Here is a 19,901-nt window from a genome sequence, read left to right as displayed (position 1 = left end):
ATCTTGAATCTTGAACTTGTTGCAAGCATGACATGCATATAACATATGACTGAGAGTCAACTGAATTCTTCGGGCTAGAGAGAAGCGATGAGCAGAATGTGTCGTGAAACCAGGGAATCACCAGGACGCTATGCTCGGCATCGTCACATATCTCATTATACTATAAGCTCATTTGCTCTTTACAACTCTGCACTGCTTTTCAATACGTTGGTGCAGTGTAAACTCAACTGTCACGCATGTATTGTTTCATTGTAAATCTCCAACCCCTCCATTTTTTTTTCTGCTCAGGATTCCTTACCGAACCAACAACATGCCCTAACTATCCCCCTTCCCCCCCCCACCCCCCCCCCACACACACACAACACACCGCATCCACTCTCACAACCACCCTACCGGTCTCCTACATTAATTGATTATTAAAGTCTTTTATATATACGGCACTTGTAAAATCAAGACAATTCGGATAAAACTATACAGTGTAAAACTTCAATTACACTGTACATTAAAAGTGCACATACACCCTTGCAAACAAGCGACGACACAATAATGATGGTTACGAATGAGGAATAAAAACTTCATTTATACTGCAAGTACATTCCAGACCATTGTTTTAATGTACACCAAATATTGAACCCAAATAGTGCATGCCTCAAGGAATACTTTAACACATACTGAAAAGGTAACTATTGACATCCCCTCTAGAAGAAGTGAAAGCCTCACAATTATGAACAGAGATATATAATTGCTAATGATATATCATGCTGAAAAAGATGGTAAAAGGTGACTTGAAAATGGAAACCAATTTGGCCCCAAAGATGTGATTGCGTACTTACCCTGTTTGACATTATTGTGACTTGTTTGGTTTTTTTTTTAAATTTCAGAAAGTAATTACTGACGATTGAGCAACAGATCTTTATTTTTTATAAAACCCTTCTTACGTTCTTACGTTCTCAAATGTTTTTAGCAATGATTGTTAGTATGACTACTATTCTTTAAATTTGGAATATTCCGCTGAGTAGAAATTCTAGTGATTTTTTTTCTTCATAGAACTATCTAAAATATGAGAAAGATCCATTCTTCCTTATACCAGAAATTGACAAAGTTTACTCTCATGCGGAGATTGCTAAAATAAGAAGTGAATTTCACTGAATTGACAAACCACCAAAATCAGTCTCCTTTGTGGTTCATTTTGTTCCGATCAAGCTTCTCCTTCGCCCATACGATTAAGCCTCGTCCCATCCTCAAAGCTAAAGTCTTATGCAGATGATATTCATGTCATTCATAATGCTTATGAGCATTGAGCAGGCAGGCAGGTGCATTTAGGGTTTTGTCGCGCATTCTGGCCTAGCCTTGCCACGATATCAAATTTACTTTTTTTCACACGTGAAGTTCCTCCTTATGCGCAATAGTCCATATTATTGTTTGCTCACAATCATCCTGCAAGTCAGTAAAAACTTTAGAGCCACTATCCCTCCCTGGCACTGTAAAGTACTTACCATATTTTGAGCCTAATGATGTCACGTTTTCGTCTCTTAAAAATCGAAAAACCTAAATCCAACTCAACTCGGCTCAGTTCTTCAATCCCAGTTGGAACTTACTGTAAAACCAGCTCGAGTAGATAATTATCTTGAAGATTAAGATATCAATGTACCAGTTCTAAACACTAGCAATCAGTAGAGAATACATGCCCCTCTCAACCATAATGTGATAGTAATAAAGAGAGAACTACCGAGATTACCGAGGAATACTCGTCTTAAGCCATGAACATTCAAAATTGGTTTACTGGTTTGTATTGGCGGTCTTGAAGACATTTTCCAAGACATGCACGAGTTGTATATTAATACTTCATTGTGCGCCGTGTATATACAATATATATATATATATATATATATATATATATATATATATATATATTGTGACGAACTCGCCTTCTCGTCGTGAGTGTATTTGACTGTTTGTACAAATGTCTCCGCGAGCCGTGTCAGGATGGCCGAGTAGGCGGGGTTCGTTTTGTTGCAGTTTACAACGATCCCTTTAAATTATCAAAACTACTAGTCTGTACGCTACCATGTATTATGTTGTGTCAGAAGTAACTCACCAACACAAGCGGCACACATACCAACTTCAGCATCACTTAAAGTATGTCACTCCCAAGCGTCACTTTGTAGAGGATGTTGAATTGGTACACTTATTTTGTTACCAACTTTTACTACCAACTCTTGCTACCAAGTTCTGCTACCAAGTTTTGTTACCAACTCTGCTACCAACTTTTGCTACCACCTCAGTCACGCTAACGTGGAACACCTGTTACCATCTCTGCTACGAACTTTTGCTACCAACTCAGTCACGCTAACGTGGAACACCTTTCCCAACCATATGGTGGCACAGGTATCGTTGATGGCACGGGGTAAAGTGCTATATCGCACCCGTTACCAACTTCTTCAGGCGGCGACTGGAACTTGGATTGGGCACGGACTATGCGACAAGTCACATTACCAATACACCCGAAATCCAACGGCGACGACTGGAACTTGGATTGGGCACGGACTATGCGACAAGTCACATTACCATTTTACCCGAAATCCAATGACTTGCTCGTTGGTCTTCTCAGGAACGGCGCTCCAACTCAGGAACATGTACTACCACTCTCCAAGTTGTTGTGGTAGTACCCTCAAGAAGACACAGTGAAGGCAGCAATTCAAGAACACATGTACAGTCTATTACACATAGGAGTGAACATAAACAACACTTTGTAAATGTGTCATACACGGGCTACTTGTTGCGGACTATGTCACACAACGGCCATTTTATATGCCTCTCCTCCTATCGCGGAATGAGGAGACAATCCCTCACGGCCGTAAGCACTGCGGCAAATACCAGCAGTAGTCGTTCAAATTATTTACAATGCTGGCGTGGTTACAAAATTCGTACAATGATTATACATTTTAGCAGTATCTCTTGTACATGGTTACTATAATTCGGCATGTATCATCGGTCTAAACCGGAGTTGGTATTAAAATAATCCAAACTTGCCCATGACAAACAAGTAACCACATATTTAATAATAAATGTTAAAACTCATAATAATGCGCTACCACATTATAATGTTTGTCCAACATTCCGATAATCGCCCATTTTCTATGCTATAGGCACAATCGATTATGACAAATTATAATCGAAACGGTTAAATCGAATCGGTTCCACCGAATTTCGTTACAATATATATGTTAGTATATATTATATACAAAAATATGTAAAGAGTGGATGGCAAAAATACGGATAACGCGCCATTAAAACCAAAGAACAAACAAACAAACAAAAAACAAACAAACACATGCACGGAAACAAAACATTAACATTTACGGTTTTGGCTTACATCAAGGAGTTACGCTTTGGAATGCGATTAATTCTTGCCTAGAATTTAACATTCTTGTCATGCAACCACAAGCTACAGAAATACAAGGAGTTATAACATCAGCTTGACAACAACTATTGATATCAATGTAAGGACACACACAATCATTCAAAATATATAGAATATATATATACATATATAAATATATATATATATATATATATATATATATATGTATATATATATATACTGAACTAGCGCTTTCTATGGCTCAGTCGGTAGAGCATCGGGCTAGCAATCCTGAGGTCTCGGGTTCGAATCCCCTTGGAATCCCATTTTCTTTGCTCAATATTCCACTCTAAAATAATATTCATTCTGGTCAGTTTTTCTGTTTGTGTTTGTTACATACTCTCCATCACTTCGATGGTCTCTGCCTTTATTCCCAAGTTGAATTATCCCTCGGGTTTATGCCAGGTTCAAGTGTGTACGTGTTTGTCACACACAAACACACTGCTATAGCTTCTGACCATTCGAGCATTGAGAATTTAGGGTTTCTGGGACGAACACTGAACTAGGGCTTTCTTTAGCTCAGTCGGTAAGGCACCGGGCCAGCAATCTGGAGGTCTCGGGTTCGAATCTCAATGGATTCCCATTTTCTTTGCTCAATTTCAACTAATAAAATATAGGGACGTCAGATACGAATGACAAGCCAAGTCCTTAGAGTGCAAACAGTTATCGTAATACTTGATATCAAGTGTTCATTTGAATAAAAATATGAATGATATACATATAACAACAACGACAACACATTAATTATTTGAAAGCAATATACATTATACATTTTAGGTCTTCTTAAACTGGCAAAATGACAAAATGAATCATTATGAAGGGTAACCAAGAAGCACAGCTTTTTAAGTAGAATTTACCCATAAGTAAGAAAACTACTCAAAGAGGAATACAATAAATATTATAGTAATTACAATACTTCAATTTCTTATTAAAGCAATATAATGCTAGGACTACACTTATAAATTGTTTTATTTGAGATTGCTATAATGTGTCTGCCACAACATATCGATGAAAATGGAAATTATCAGGATATATCTATCTGTAAATATTGTGACAACGTTGAAAGAGAAGATAGTTCATAAGCTGTCAATGTTGACATCAACAAGGCCTTTTTAGTGAATAGCGGCCTTGACTTGAACTGTCCCGCTTCCAACGTCAAAATGAGCCGTACTAGGTTCCTGTTGTCGGCTTTCAACTTCTGTATTGCTTAATCCGTCCTCCTCCAACAACTCGTCACAAAGAAGTCTGTTCGAGATCGCTTGGACCAGCAGGAGATTGGTCGAGCTTGCAACGTTCAAAAGTCAAAACCTGGAAAACATGACATGATCCATCTTATTCTTTTGAAGTGCACATTATTTTTCACGCCTGTGTGTAAATGGCAATACCATTTCCATTTAGAACAACATATACTGAAAAGTTGCCAAGTCTCCATATTTTATTTCCCTTTGCATTTAGTTGAAGTGATATTTCTGGTCCCTAACTTAAGGATTATTTTGGATAAAAAATTCTCCTTAAGAAATGTTTGTATACATGATTATATACATGCACATACACACACACATATATTTATATATATATACACACACACATATATATATGTATATATATATATATATATGTATATATAGACATATACACTTTACCCATTCCACCTATTCTGCTCGGTTAGTTTCGTAAAACCTTAAAAATTCAGGAAAAGAAATCAATGAAATGAAATTCTATTCTAATAGCAAGTTGTTTTTTGTGGAATACGTCCATTTTTATGCATTTTTATATAATTTGAGTATTTCTTAATTCAAACAATCAGATAGGATTGCTATAAACATCACGGGGAAAATATGATGATTGTATCGGTACAATTACACAATTGAAAAGTTGATAGTCAAAACGCCATTCCTTTACAAAGAGATCGAGATAGAACCGAAACAAATATTAAGGAACAGTTAGTAAATCAACGAATATAATGTTATGTGTAGTGTTTAATGAGACGCATGAGACTTCGAAGTCAATTTAGCTTGTAAAGTCGTTGTTTATCCCTATATGACGTGTTCTATTTCAAGGAAAATTTCAATCATTTTGTCAAACATGGAAAAAAAAAAACGTATTCGGCTGAATGTCCGCTTCCGAGAAACGAATAGGAATTTAATTTTCAAAGACTAAGGCACTAAGACGCTATGATTATGACAAAAGGATATCAGCTGTGAAATTTCTTGTTTTTTCCTGCAATTCATCAAAACAAACAACACACAAGCAAGCAAAACAAACAAACAAACAAAACCAACAAAAACTAATCGGCATTTCTCATGTTTCCACAGTTACCTTTGAAAAATTCCCGGTCAGTAGGGTTACACTTAGCATTCTCCATTGCCAAGTTCAGAAGGACCAACGGATTCACGCCGGTATTTGAGCGTTGCCAAGAGTCCAGACATACCACTAGAAGACTGCGCGCCTTTGTTCTTTTCAATGTCCATTTTAATGAATCATCAATTTGTTCGGATAATATGTCAAGATCTTTAAAAATTTCCTTAATTTTTTCTTTGTTGTCAATCTTCCGTATCAACATTTTAATCGTTTCGGGGGGTATCCTCTTCTCAGCATCATTCCTGAAAGCTTAATGAAAAAAAGAAGAAAAAACATGAATAGCCAAGCACAGGAGTGCAAAAACCCTAAGCAATGGGATGATTTCATAATAAATCTCATACTCATATTTGTACACGAACGAGCTTTATTATGTAGTAAAGCGTACAAAGATGGAATAAATGATTCAGTTACAGTAAATACTGGTGTTATTCTGCGCAGTATTGTTGAATATCAACGCACATTCTCAATCAATCCACGACTTTAATACTAGGTGTTTCAAAAAAACATTTCCCACCTTTGATTCTTAATAATTCATAAACTATATAGGGTCCTATCAAATAACACTGTCGTTGATATGAATGACAGATGAATAGTATACAATTTTGTTGAAGGTGGTTTTAATATGAAAGCATAAATCAGTTTCATGATATCCATGATTAATTTCACAGTTAGGTTTCAGATTTTGCTCCATTTTCAACCCTCTGTACAAAATTTCACTTTGCACAGGGGTCACTGGGTGTGTATGGGAGTGTGTGGTTAAAGCAGAATACTAAAGGAAATGCATATTTTGTTGGATTATTCCCCCATTTCAAGCATAGAGCATGTTAAACACAGCGGCCTTTAATTCATCCATTTTAGAAAATTGCGTTTTGGAGAACGGCTGCTTAGAAAAATGTATCCTGAATCATGCTCAATCGGAAGATCCGTGGTTATTTTGGGGGCGTGTTCATGACGTCATGGGATGAAAGGCAAACCTTGAAGTATCACACAACAGCCTAAGCTTACCTATGTATGCTCTCGATGAGAGCGTGATGTCGAGGCTCATACCCCGAAATCCCAAGATATTTTTTATCAGAATGTCACAAAAAATGAAATAAAATTGTTTTCTACTTCAAGTCTCCTGTGAAATCACACATTCCTCGTTTAAATAGAGTCTGTTACGTGTTATTTAGGCCACGAATACAGAAGCTGTCAGGCCTAGTGCCTGTACGATGGTGCTTCGTAGTCGATCAGTCACGTGCATGCGCCCATCACCGGCCGCGTATGTCGCAGTGCAGTAGCCTCCGTGTATCAAAGAGTGGAGAAGCCTGAGCTTCGTACCTCTTTGGTACGTACAATGTATATATCGGCAATTCCTCGGTAGTACTACAGCTGTGTACGCCATATACATGTATTTAGCGAGTCTATTTTTTCGCGAATCGGGACTTGCCAATAATTTCGCATGGTTATGGAGTACAACCACGGAAGGGGGAAATATATACGGAAAGAGAGTTAATATTTTCTCGTGTTTTTAAATTCGCAAAAAGCACCAGGTTATCGAAACTGGCGAAAATAATTAGAAAAAAAAACTCGCGAAACATTTGGCGTACTTTTTACGTGGATCGCTAATGCTAGACACCACGCAATCAATGCGCGGGCATCGGCTAGTCGAAGTCTTGACTAGGCCGGCCGGCCTATCTGGAGATAAACCAATAAACGATACAGAGCACTGCGATTTTCATTGATAGTGATAAAACTTTGATGGACTCGGTGAAGTAATGAATGGATCGTGCAGTACCTAGCTCTTGCTAGATAGAATGCTGATGAGCTGTGAACGGGAGTACGGAGGAGTTAGCCCGACCAGACGCTGTAAGTACGCTGTGCGAATACCTGTCGCAACGTACCTACGTACAGCCACTGGGCTGTGTAAAGTTAGGAGTGAGTGTGATGTGATTGATAATACATGTACGTAGCCCGACCAGACGCTGCGCTACTTACAGCGACTGGGCTGTGTTCAGTTAGGCCTACTGCTGCTCTGAAGTATGAGATCAAGTCAGCACTAAGCTCGGTTCATTTTCAGTTTAGAATTTTAAAAAAAAAACTCTTACCCATCTAAATTTTGAAGTCTACCTGGCATTGGTCCTGCGTCACCAACATTGTCCCCTGGCCTGCCGTGTGGCAAGGGCTCGTACTGCCAATCTTTACTAAGTCCGTCCGCTTCCACCGGACCGCCCTGGGCCTTCCCTACTAGCTCGCCCGTAGCGTCTCCCTCCTGCGCCCCGCCGTGCGGCTCGTCAGCAACATCTATCTCTCCAACTTCACCAGGGTCATCATCACTAGTTTCATCATCGTTATCATCACTAGTGTGTACTGTATCACTCAGTTCATCATCGCTCCCACATTCAAATTCCACCAAGAAATCATCCTGATCATCACTGCATGGCCTTAACGTACGATGTCGTGCATTATCGAAAAACAAACTTTTAAACGTTGTATGCAAATACTATCTACAACAACTTGAATTGTATGATACAATGCATGCATTATGCGCGTGGGGACCTGCGGCGCTCGAGACCTTTCATCCCATGACGTCATCGGCAAAGCCTCGAAATTTACGATGTGACCTACATTTCAGGGGGGTGACAGGTGTAAATTTTCAAAATCCTCTAACTCCACTTCAAAAAGGCCATTTTAAACGATGTAAACGACAAATTGTTTTATGTGTCCCACTCTTTCACTTCATATATAATTCTATTTCTTTAGTATTCCCCTTTAACAACCTGACAATGGTCCTGAACAATAGCCAGGGTTTGAATGCTTCATTATTTTTTTCATGAGAAATTCCTCTATCACAACTAGTCTTTATTCAGCCTATGTCAGTATCTGTGTAAAGTCAAACGCCTGCCGATACTGTCGTTGAGTGGCGACAGTGCTCTCCCTACTTCTGAAAAACGAAATCTCAATGAATACCTTCTGTTCTGTCGTAAACATGGTGACAGGAAGCAAAGAAAATCAATGTAGAGTATGCACTTGTGTATATGGAGCCTTAAATAAATCTACTGTGAAACAAATCGCCCCACTGAAAAATGCTGCTGAACTCTTTACCAAAAATGATCTCTTTTTATCGAAAAAGCGACAAATTTGTCAGATTATTAGTAGACAGTTGTATTAAAATGAAGAACTCTAGATCATTTATGCTTATTTATATCCCAGATTTATTGATATGGTGAAGTAAAATTTGAAAAATAGCAATGATTGCCAGCTGCAATGAAATGTGTTTGCGAGCACATTGGAAGCATGTGCTTACTTTTTCCATGTGCATGCATTTAACCCTTTAGGGTGGGATTTCACGGAGCACGCGAACGATTTGCGAAGGACGCGAATGGCAAAATCCAGCATTCGTATTTTGGTCTGTAAAAGATCGCCAAACGAACGTGAGGGTTCGGAAGCGTCGTCAATTGTTCGCGAATGTCGTTTTTACTTCGGCGAGAATTTCAAAAAAGTTTGAAATTTTCTGCGAACCTTTTCCGCACACTTGGTCTTGATTTGCTCGTGAATTGTTCTCGAAAGTGTCTTTAAAGCCTCGTCATATGCGCAAGACTTTCGCAAGACACGCGTGATGTTCGCAAAATGTTCGTGAAACCCCAAACAGACTCCGAAACTTTGGAGAATGTCTTGCGTATGTTAGGGTGGGATTTCACGGAGCACGCGAACGATTTGCGAATGACGCGAATGGCAAAATCCAGCATTCGCATTTTAGTCTGCAAAAGATCGCCAAACAAACGTGAGGGTTCGGAAGCGTCGTCAATTGTTCGCGAATGTCGTTTTTACTTCGGCGATAATTTCAAAAAAGTTTGAAATTTTTTGCGAACCTTTTCCGCACACTTAGTCAGGATTTGCTCGTGAATTGTTCTCGAAAGTGTCTTTAAAGCTTCGTCATATGCGCAAGACCTTCGCAAGACACGCGCGATGTTCGCAAAATGTTCGTGAAACCCCAAACAGACTCCGAAACTTCGGAGAATGTCTCGCGTATGTTACGCGAAATCTGCGAAGTTTTTCCGATCATTTTACGACGTAATCGCGAACTGTTCGCGTACCTTTTGAGACATTCTCGCGAACGTTTAGCGCACGTTTGAGGGATGTATGCCCTGTACGTTTTCTACAAATAAAAATCGTAGTATACATCTAAACATCAAACAATTAAATATTAACAACTATAGTAACGAAAGAAATTAAAGACTAGCAAAGAGAAAGAATATTTGATATACAAAAAAAAAATCGCAGAATACACTTAAAATCAATCTTAAAGGGAAGGTAAACCCCAAGAGCAATGTGGATTGAGTGAAAGCAGCAGCATTAGTAGAACACATCAGTGAACGTTTGAGGAAAATCGGACAATCGATGCAAAAGTTATGAATTTTTAAAGTTTTGATGTTGGAACTGCTGGATGAGGAGACTACTAGAGGTTATGACGTATGAGTGGACAACAATACCAAGAAAATATAAAGAAAATTCTGCAAAAATCCATTTTTCATGAAAATTACAAATTCCATCAACTTGATATTGACATATGTTAAGGGTAGCAATTATTCTTCCTGCTTTCTGAAAGCGGTTGGTCCATTGCTCTTTCATAATTCTAGAAAAGTGAATTTTTGTTAAATTTCCTTTATATTTTCTTTGTATTGTTGTCCACTCATACGTCATATCCTCTAGTAGTCTCCTCATCCAGCGGTTCCAACACCAAAACTTTAAAAATTCATAACTTCTGCATCGATTGTCCGATTTTCCTCAAACTTTCACTGATGTGTTCTACTAATGTTGCTGCTTTCACTCACTCCACATTGTTCTTTGGGTTTACCTTCCCTTTAAGTATGTAAATTTCATTTGAACTATAGAGATTATGTGTTGGAGGAACTGCAAAAAAAAAAAGGAACAAATGCTTTACTAGTGGAGATACGTCCTAGGGGGAAAAAATGTAGGCAAACACACGATAGAGAAATGAGAGAAAAAGAAAGGAGAAATACAGGAAAGAAAAAATAATCAACTCAAGAAAGCTTTTTGAGTTGATTTTTTTCTTGCTTCCACCTCTCCTTGCTACATTTTCTCCCATGATTATTGAAAATGTTTCGTTGTTCGCATTTCCGTCGCGTGTTCTTCGTGTACGTAACATGCTGTACTTTAGCAATGATACACACGACAATCGCACATACGTCGTGGGAACTTCGCACAAATTGCGCCAGAATAGTTTTCGGCTTCATTGTCGGAAAACATTCGGAGAAAAACTTTTCCGAATGTTGGATTTTGTCATTCGCGTCCTTCGCAAATCGTTCGCGTGCTCCGTGAAATCCCAGCCTTACGCGAAATCTGCGAAGTTTTTCCGATCATTTTACGACGTAATCGCAAACTGTTCGCGTACCTTTTGAGACATTCTCGCGAACGTTTAGCGCACGTTTGGGGGATGCATGACCTATACGTTTTCTACAAATAAAAATCGTAGCATACACCTAAACATCAAACAATTATCAACAACTATAGTAACAAAAGAAATTAAAGACTAGCAAAGAGAAAGAAATGTTTGATATACAAAAGAAATCGCAGAATACACTTAAAATTAATCTAAAGTATGTAAAATTTTATTTGAAGTATAGAGATTATGTGTTGGAGGAACTGCAAAAAAAAAAAAAGATCAAATGCTTTACTAGTGGAGATGCGTCCTAGGAAAAAAAAATGTAGGCAAGCACAGGATAGAGAAATGAGAGAAAAAGAAAGAAGAAATAGAGGAAAGACAAAAATTCAACACAAGACAGCTTTCACCTCTCCTTGGGTACATTTTCTCCCATGATTATTGAAAATGTTTCGTTGTTCGCTTTTCCGTCGCGTGTTCTTCGTGTACGTAACATGCTGTACTTTAACAATGATACACACGACATTCGCACATACGTCGTGGAAACTTCGCACAAATTGCGCAAGAATAGTTTTCGGCTTCATTGTCGGAAAACATTCGGAGAAAAACTTTTCCGAATGTTGGATTTTGTCATTCGCGTCCTTCGCAAATCGTTCGCGTGCTCCGTGAAATCCCACCCTTACCGTGCATGAATTCAGACTAGCAGTGCCCAGGGCAATCCACATAAATTATTGATTAAGCATTCATGTGCCTGGAAGCGCGAGACTGACGCCTAGTAAACAGGTGGTTCAGGCATGTCCATTGTTCATGGCCATTGTCAGCTCACACTCACATACAAATCATTGGTTCCTGTGCAAAGTTCATTTTTGTACAGAGGGTTAAAATTTGACCAAAATCTGAAACCTTACTTCAAAATCAATCTCAGATTTCATGAAACTGATTCATGCTTTCACATCCATATTACCTTCAAAAAAATTGTACACTATTCAGCTAAGACTCATATCAATGACAGTTTTATCGGATGAATAGTTTTTGCACTATTAATGGTCAAAAGTGGGAAATGTTTTTTGAAACACCTGGTAGTTGTGACATTTTAACGCTGTCTACAGAAATCTCAAGATGTAATTATATTTTCCATGTCATATTACAGGTGACTTAAGGCCCAAGCAATACAAAGTGTGAAGATGAGTTAGAAACCAATTCTACGAAAATATAGACGATATTTACATCGCTCAACTAATGAAAAAGTGCAATATTGCAACCGCCAATCGTAAATCTCCAAGTAAGTACCCTATTTTACCTTCTAATCTTGTCACCTCACTCTCTAGATCATGTTGCCTCAGACACCGGAAGAGGTCTTCTAGCTGATTCTGTCCTTTGTATCCATCTTTCCACTTACACAACAGAGAATACATAGATGCTGGGAGAGTATTCATTCCAGGTAATGCTACAGCCGTAATATGGAGATTACTGAGTTCCTGTATTGCATTCGCGAGATAATTGATTTTTTCTAGTTCTGTTCCTGATACCAGGTGCCACAGTTCTACAAACGAAACCAGGTGACCTGCCGATCGAACAAACAGAGGCAATAACGTCATTTTTATATAGATATATAATATATGTATAAATATATATATATATATATATAGGAAAACGCGTTGATTTCAAGTGCGTGCATACACACATCCTGAAACAGGGATTATTGTTTGTCATGAGTTTTACTCTAACGCAACACGGATATTTCACAGAATGAAAATGGAATAAACATTTCTCTTAGGATGGTGCTAAAGATTACTGTATAAATCATTCTTACTTGCGTCACAAATTTGAAATGTCAGTAGAAGAGAACAAGCAAACAGAATTGTTTATCTACGCTTAAAATCAGAGGGAAAAGATGCTTATACACGTGTAAAACTCGTAACTTCCATTTGAATTGAACAGGTATCCATAACCAATTTGCATTTATAATATTTCAAGATGGAAAAAAAACAACACAGCCTGCGCAAGATCCTGTTAGGCAAGTGACGAAGAAAATGAAATTTCATCGAACAACATATCGTCCTCTTTCCTTCGATTTCAGCAAACTTACACATTGTATATTATATACATACGTGCACACATACAACTATGATCTCAAATATGAAGATACATAGTATGCACATGTAAATACAATGTAACCGCATACCACGTGCTCTCTATTAGTACGTGTATGGAATAACCGTGTTCATCCGTTGTCACCATATAATATATTTTTGCCTCGAATGCTTTTGCAAAACGCATGATTTTTGCGTGCAATCGTTAACAAATTATGCGGTGGGAGACCGTCCCTGTGACGACTGTTGAAAGATATGCGTGGTGAAAGGAAATGTCAAATTTACAAAAAGATATAGTTGGTCGAGGAACACATCAATTTTACCTTTGTCCTGGAGTAACGTCTGACAGGCTGAAGCATCCAGTCCTGTAGAAAGTGTGAAATAGAGAATAATCATGGGGCATATTTTTGCAAATACCATTCAATTCAATTCAATTCAATTCATTAAGCGAGATTGAAGAAGAACATCCGTAGCGTAGATAAGGGGTGGGGAGGGGGGTGGGACGGTCATATCCCCCCTTCAAAAAATTGATTTGGAATGCGAAAAAAACCCCAGGATAATTAAGTGGCATGTATGCATATAAAGCTACAGCCTTTAAACTTTTTCCAAAGAGAGAGTGTATAAGTTTGAGATATACGAGAAAATTACCGGAATTAGTGGATATAAAAAGCTTATATCCTTTCCTGATCTTTTTTTTTTTGGTTCTTTATCAGAATTTTGTCCTTTCCTTTTTTTATTTCCAGAGAAAGGAAATGAGGAGAGCTCAAACTCTAAGGGCTATAATTTTGACAGACTCCGCGATAGGCAGTTCCATCAAGTATCCGGAGTTTCTCGAGGTTTATAACCCATGTTACATTATGCATGAAAATCGCAGTGGTTTCGTAAACGATAAGTCAGTGGTAAGGTACTTTGACTTATATACTTGTATCAATATTGGATGGTAGAAGGCTTCACGGTGCACCACGTATTCTTTCTGGAGTAAGTGAGTGGCCCTGAAAAGGGCCTACCCAATCCCGACGTTTCGGCGAGCATGTTCTCGCCGTTCTCAAGGGAATGAGCAAGTGTTGTTGTTGTTGTTTTAGATTTGATGGAACTCTCTGCCGGGTGGGCAATTTGCTCCAAAAAATATAATCATTCAAATGTGCCTTTAAATTCAATTACAAAACCTATACTACTTCAAATTATTTACAAAAAACTAATCACATTTATTTTAATATTTACAAGAGATATATTTACAAAGGAAGGAAAAGGGGACAGGGTTCCGGAAATGATGTCATCTGCCTACTCCTGCATCGAGAGAGATGCGATGCAGGGTTACGCCGTTCCCGTCGGCAAAGCAGGTATAGGACCCGCCCGTCGACGCCGGTGATGTCTTGGCCTTTCCTGGGGGCAGGCGCCTCTAGTTATCTTATCGGCCTAGGTGTTAAGTTATTATTAGCCTAGTAGGCAGAGACATCGTGGAAGAGAAGGGATGATAGAAGAATAGCGGAAAGGGTGAGGACAGAACAGAGAAAACAGACAGCTAGGGGGGTGGAGGGTGCTGAGCTCCTCTCTCTGACATAGGGTCAGCCCGTTACCAAGGTTACAAGCATGGGATGTGAAGATGAGTCACAAATAAGAGGCGTTGCCATCGGTCACGAGCCATTGGTGATCCTAACCTGACAAAAAAAAAAAAAAAAAATGAGCAAGTGTTGTTGTTGTTGTTGTTTTAGATTGTGGAGCTCTCTGCCGGGTGGGCAATTTGCTCCAAAAAATATAATTATTCAGATATGCCTGAAATTTAATTATAAAAACCTAAACTACTTTAAATTATTTACAAAAAACCAAATTACATTTATTTTCATATTTACAATGATATATATATATACAACGGAAGGAAGGGGACAGGGTTCCGGAAATGATGTCATCTGCCTACTCCTGCATCGAGAGAAATGCAGGGTTACGCCGTTCCCGTCGGCAAAGCAGGTATAGGACCCGCCCGCCGACGCCGGTGATGTCTTGGCCTTTCCCGGGGTCAGGCGCCTCTAGTTGCCTTATCGGCCTAGGTGTTAATTATTATTAGCCTAGTAGGCAGAGACATCGTGGAAGAGAAGTGTTGATAGAAGAATAGCGGAAAGGGTGAAGACAGAACGAGAAGACAGACAGCTAGGGGGGTGGAGGGTGCTGAGCTCCTCTCTCTGACAAAGGGTCAGCCCGTTACCAAGATTACATGCATGGGATATAAAAATGGATCACAATTGAAAGAAGCGTTACCGTCGGTCACGAGCCATTGATAATGCTAGCCTTAGAGAAAATGCAGATAAGTGTAGAAGAAGAGAAAGAATAGAGATATAGAACTAAGGATGGCGTTGAATATGACGGTGGTATCGGAATAAAACAAAGGCGTATTGAGTATATCGATGGTACATGTATGCGTGTGGAGTTCTCCCTTGCAGTCGTTTGACCTCTACAAACATACCTTGGTATAATTAATGTAGGTAGTGGCATAGAGATAAAAGGGAAGAGATATCAAATTGTGAAATACTGGTTTGTGTCCTTTACATATTGAAGCAGGTGGTCCATGGACTGCTGGTTGGAGAAAAGATCAGACAGCTGCAGGGTAGATTTATGTAATCTTTGTGCTAATGCTGTACGTTGTTTTAGGAATCGTGTGCAGTATAGCAGGTAGTGTCCTACAGTTTCCGGGGAGTTGCAGGTGTGACAAAGGCCATTAGGGTGTTTGTGAATTAAGTGTAAGAAAGCAGGGAGTCGAGCACGACCCATTCTGAGTCTGTGAATGATAATTTCGTCTCGGCGGCAAGTACAATCGATGGAGAAAAGCTGTTTGACATTACTATGAATGAAGTATAGATGACGACCATGGGTGGATGTGCGCCAGGTCTCGTTCCAGGCGTCCAGACATTTTGTCGAGATTAAATGTCTAATCTCAGAAACGGTAGGAGGGATCATGATGGTTATGTAATCTTTTTTTAGACTTTTCTTCGCGAGAGAGTCTGCACAATCATTACCTTTTAGACCACAATGTGAGGGGATCCAGACTAGGGAAAGAGAAAATCCATTAGATATTAAATGTGAACATTTCAATAAAATATCACAAGTTAGGTCGTGTTTATTTGAGGAATAGTTTTCTAATAAAGACAGAGCGCTGAGGGAGTCTGAAAATATTGCAGCTTTCTGTGGAGAAGAAGTTTCTAGCCAGGTTAGAGCTTCTAAAATTGCAGTGAGTTCAGCACGGCATATGGAAATGCGGGAGATTCTTTCGCAGATTTTTATTTCGTGGCGGGGAATATAAATCCCAATACCAACCCTGTTGCTGGTGGGGTCGTGAGAGCCGTCTGTGTAGAGATGAAGGTGTTTAGCATAGGAAGTGTTGATAATCTGGAGAGCAGTTTGTCTTTGCATTTCAGGGTGGGACGTCTTTGTGCAGTGGTCATGAATGGAGAGGTCGATTGTAGGAAATAATATTGACCATGGCGGACACGGGCAGTCAGATAGCGGGATGAGTTTGCTGAAAGTGGGAAATAAATGTGAAGTGCGGAGGGCAAACGGTTTTTTGTGTTCAGGCCATTTGACAGTGGCAAACTGCCAGCAGTCCGAGATGGCGGCCCGGGCTTGGTGAGTGGTGGAGAGAGAAAACAGATAAGCACAGTAGTTGAAAGCGGCCCTCTCACGGCGTATATCTAAGGGAGCTTCGTGGCATTCCACTTGGAGAGAGTGTAGTGGGGTGGAGGGGAGAGCACCAGTGGCTATACGTAGGGCGTGGCCTTGAACTGAGTCCAGCTTCTTGGCAAGTGTTGGGGAAATGGAATTGTAGATTTCACATGAATAATCAAGGTGGGGGCGAACTAATGAACGATATAGTAATAACAAGGTTTTAGTATCAGCGCCCCAGGACGTGCCGGATACAGACCGAAGAAGGTTAAGGCGTCTATTACATTTATTCAGTATATAGTTTACATGAGATGACCACGATAGCGAGGAGTCAAAAATGACGCCGAGGTATTTGTAGTTTTGCACAATTTCTAAAGGAGTATCAGATACATGTATATTGAAATTACTGGCGGCAACTGATCGCGGATAAAAAATCATTACTTTGGATTTATTGCTTGATAAAGAAAGGCCCCATTGTTTCAGCCAAGAGGCGATGTTGTCGATGTCCACCTGTAATTTGAAATTGATGTATCGTAGGTTGGTGGAAGTGCGCCAAATCGCTATATCATCTGCGTAAAGAGATATATTGGATCTGCTGCAGTAAGAGATGTCGTTGATGAAAAGAGTAAAGAGAACTGGACTAATAACGCTTCCTTGAGGAAGACCGATATTTTGGTGATAAGTGTCGGACAGAAAGGAATCAATGCGTACTTGTATAGTCCGCGAGTCTAAAAAGTTGCGAATCCACTCAAGAAATCTACCTTGTAGTCCGATGGATTGGAGTTTGGCAATGAGAGCGTTGTGGTCGACGGTGTCGAATGCTTGGCTGAGATCTAGAAAAATAGCTGCGGTGTAATGTTTAGTGATTAAGGATTTACGGACATCTGATTCAAGAAGAAGAAGGTTGTTGGTTATTCTGCGATGAGGTAAGAAAGCGGATTGAGTGTGAGATACCAGATGGTGTTTGTTTATGACATAGGTTAACCTGCTGGATATCATTCGTTCCATGATCTTGCACAGGAATGGAGTCAGAGAGATGGGACGATAAGAACGTATGTCGTGCTTATCCTTGCCGGGTTTTAGAATGGGTATAACGATAGAGTGTTTCCATTGGGGTGGTAGGGTGGAAGTGTCCCATATGTGATTTATTATTCGTAACAGCGAATGAATCATGCTATCAGTCAGGTGGGATATGAGAGCTTTGTTGATCCCGTCAGCTCCAGGTGAGGAGTTTTTGGCTATGCGGATGGCTCTTTTTAGTTCCCTAAGTGTAAAGGGGGAATTTAATGGGGTGTTGTTATCATGAATGATGTTCGGTGTGGCCGTAGTGGGTAGTTCACGTGTTGAGAAATGTGAAGAGGCGGACTTCTCACAGAATGAGGCTGCTAAAGCGTTGGCTATAGTTAGAGGGTCAGAAGAAAGAGAACCATTGATATGGAGAGGAGGAAAAGTCGTGCCATGCTGGCGGTTATTGGAAAGTATTTTAATCTTACGCCATATGGTAGAGAGAGGAGTAAAACGGTTTAATGTATTACAGAACTGTTCAAAATGAGCACGTTTGGCAGATTTAATCGTTTTCCTCGCCAGAGCGGAGGCTTTGAGATAATCACAGAGATCAGAATATAAATATGAGCTTTCCAATCTTCTTTTAGCTCTGTGTTTAGCCTTGATAACCTGGGTGCATGTTGAATTCCACCACGGATTAGGGGGAAGTTTTTTTATTTTATTAGTTGGAATGGCGGTTTCCGCTGCTTTCTGGATGCACAGAATAAAAAAGTTGTAGAAATCATAAATGTTTTCAATGTCAACATTTTTCATCTTGTAAGTATTGTGTAATTCCTTTTCAAACAGCTCCCAGTTGGCCCTGTGGAAGGATAGGGATGATTTAGGTAATCTGAAATCAGTGGGAGTGATGTTGGGTACAGGTGTATTAAGTGCTATATCACATTTGATCAGGAAGTGATCACTTCCCATAGTGGTAGTAGAGACAGACCAGTTGCATCGTGCGGCTAGAGAGGGACTTGAGAGAGTTAAATCTATGGAAGACGATGTCCCGCGTGAAATATCGATTCGTGTGGGGGAGGAATCATTCAATATAGATATGTTGTTGGATAATATATAATCAGCTATCAGTCTCCCGTTATGATCTTCCGTGGTTCCGCCCCACATAGGATGGTGAGCGTTAAAATCACCTGCTAATATAAAATTTGGGAGGCAATTGGAGGTTAATGCTTTGAGATTATCTAACGTAAGTTTTTTTAATGGATTATAAAAATTAACAACAGACAATTTAGCGGTGCCTAACAAAACATTAACTTGTTGCGCCTCGAGCGAGGGGGCGCAGTTAATGATGTCGTGTGCGATACCGGAGCGTAAGAAAATGGCGCATCCTCCTCTACGGGAGTTGGGACGGTGACGCCAGATGGATACATAATGAGGAATAGAAAAATCAGTGTGTATATGACCCCAAGTTTCTTGAATCAAAATGATGTGTGGGGGAACGTTTGAGGTGTTAATGTGGTAAACTAATTCGTGTCCGTTGGACGATATTCCACGGGCGTTCCACTGCCAGAGCGTGAACTGCATACTGAACAGGGGAAGGGAAAACAGTATGCAGAGCAGCTGTATATCCATTATTGAGAAATGGATGTTAACAGCTCATGAATTTTTTCAGGAGGTATTATTGTGCCGAAACAGGTGTTGGCGGCCTGTACTGTTAGCTTTATTCTGTTGCTCTTCGAGTTGGCAGTCTCTAGGTTGTTGATAACAAAAACAAGGAAGGTGACCAGGTTTTCGACTGTAAGTGGAGAACCAGGAGAGCATTGCGAAGACTGGTTGATCTTGTCTACCTGTGTTGAAGCGTCTGAAGTCGAGGGTCTTGTGGGGGGAAGATTAGGGGTTGGGAGGACTTGAGATGAGTGTTTGGCTGTAGCGGGAGGATGTTGATAATGAGGGGTGGCAGACGATGTAACAGTAAGGGATGGGTTCG

The sequence above is a fragment of the Diadema antillarum genome, unplaced genomic scaffold, assembly GCF_040938485.1.
Source record: "Diadema antillarum isolate AM-2024a unplaced genomic scaffold, OU_Dant_1.0 seq00001103_RagTag, whole genome shotgun sequence".
NCBI lineage: Eukaryota > Metazoa > Echinodermata > Echinoidea > Diadematoida > Diadematidae > Diadema > Diadema antillarum.
The sequence above is the reverse complement of the archived record's forward strand: the minus strand, read 5'-3'. Positions refer to the sequence as shown.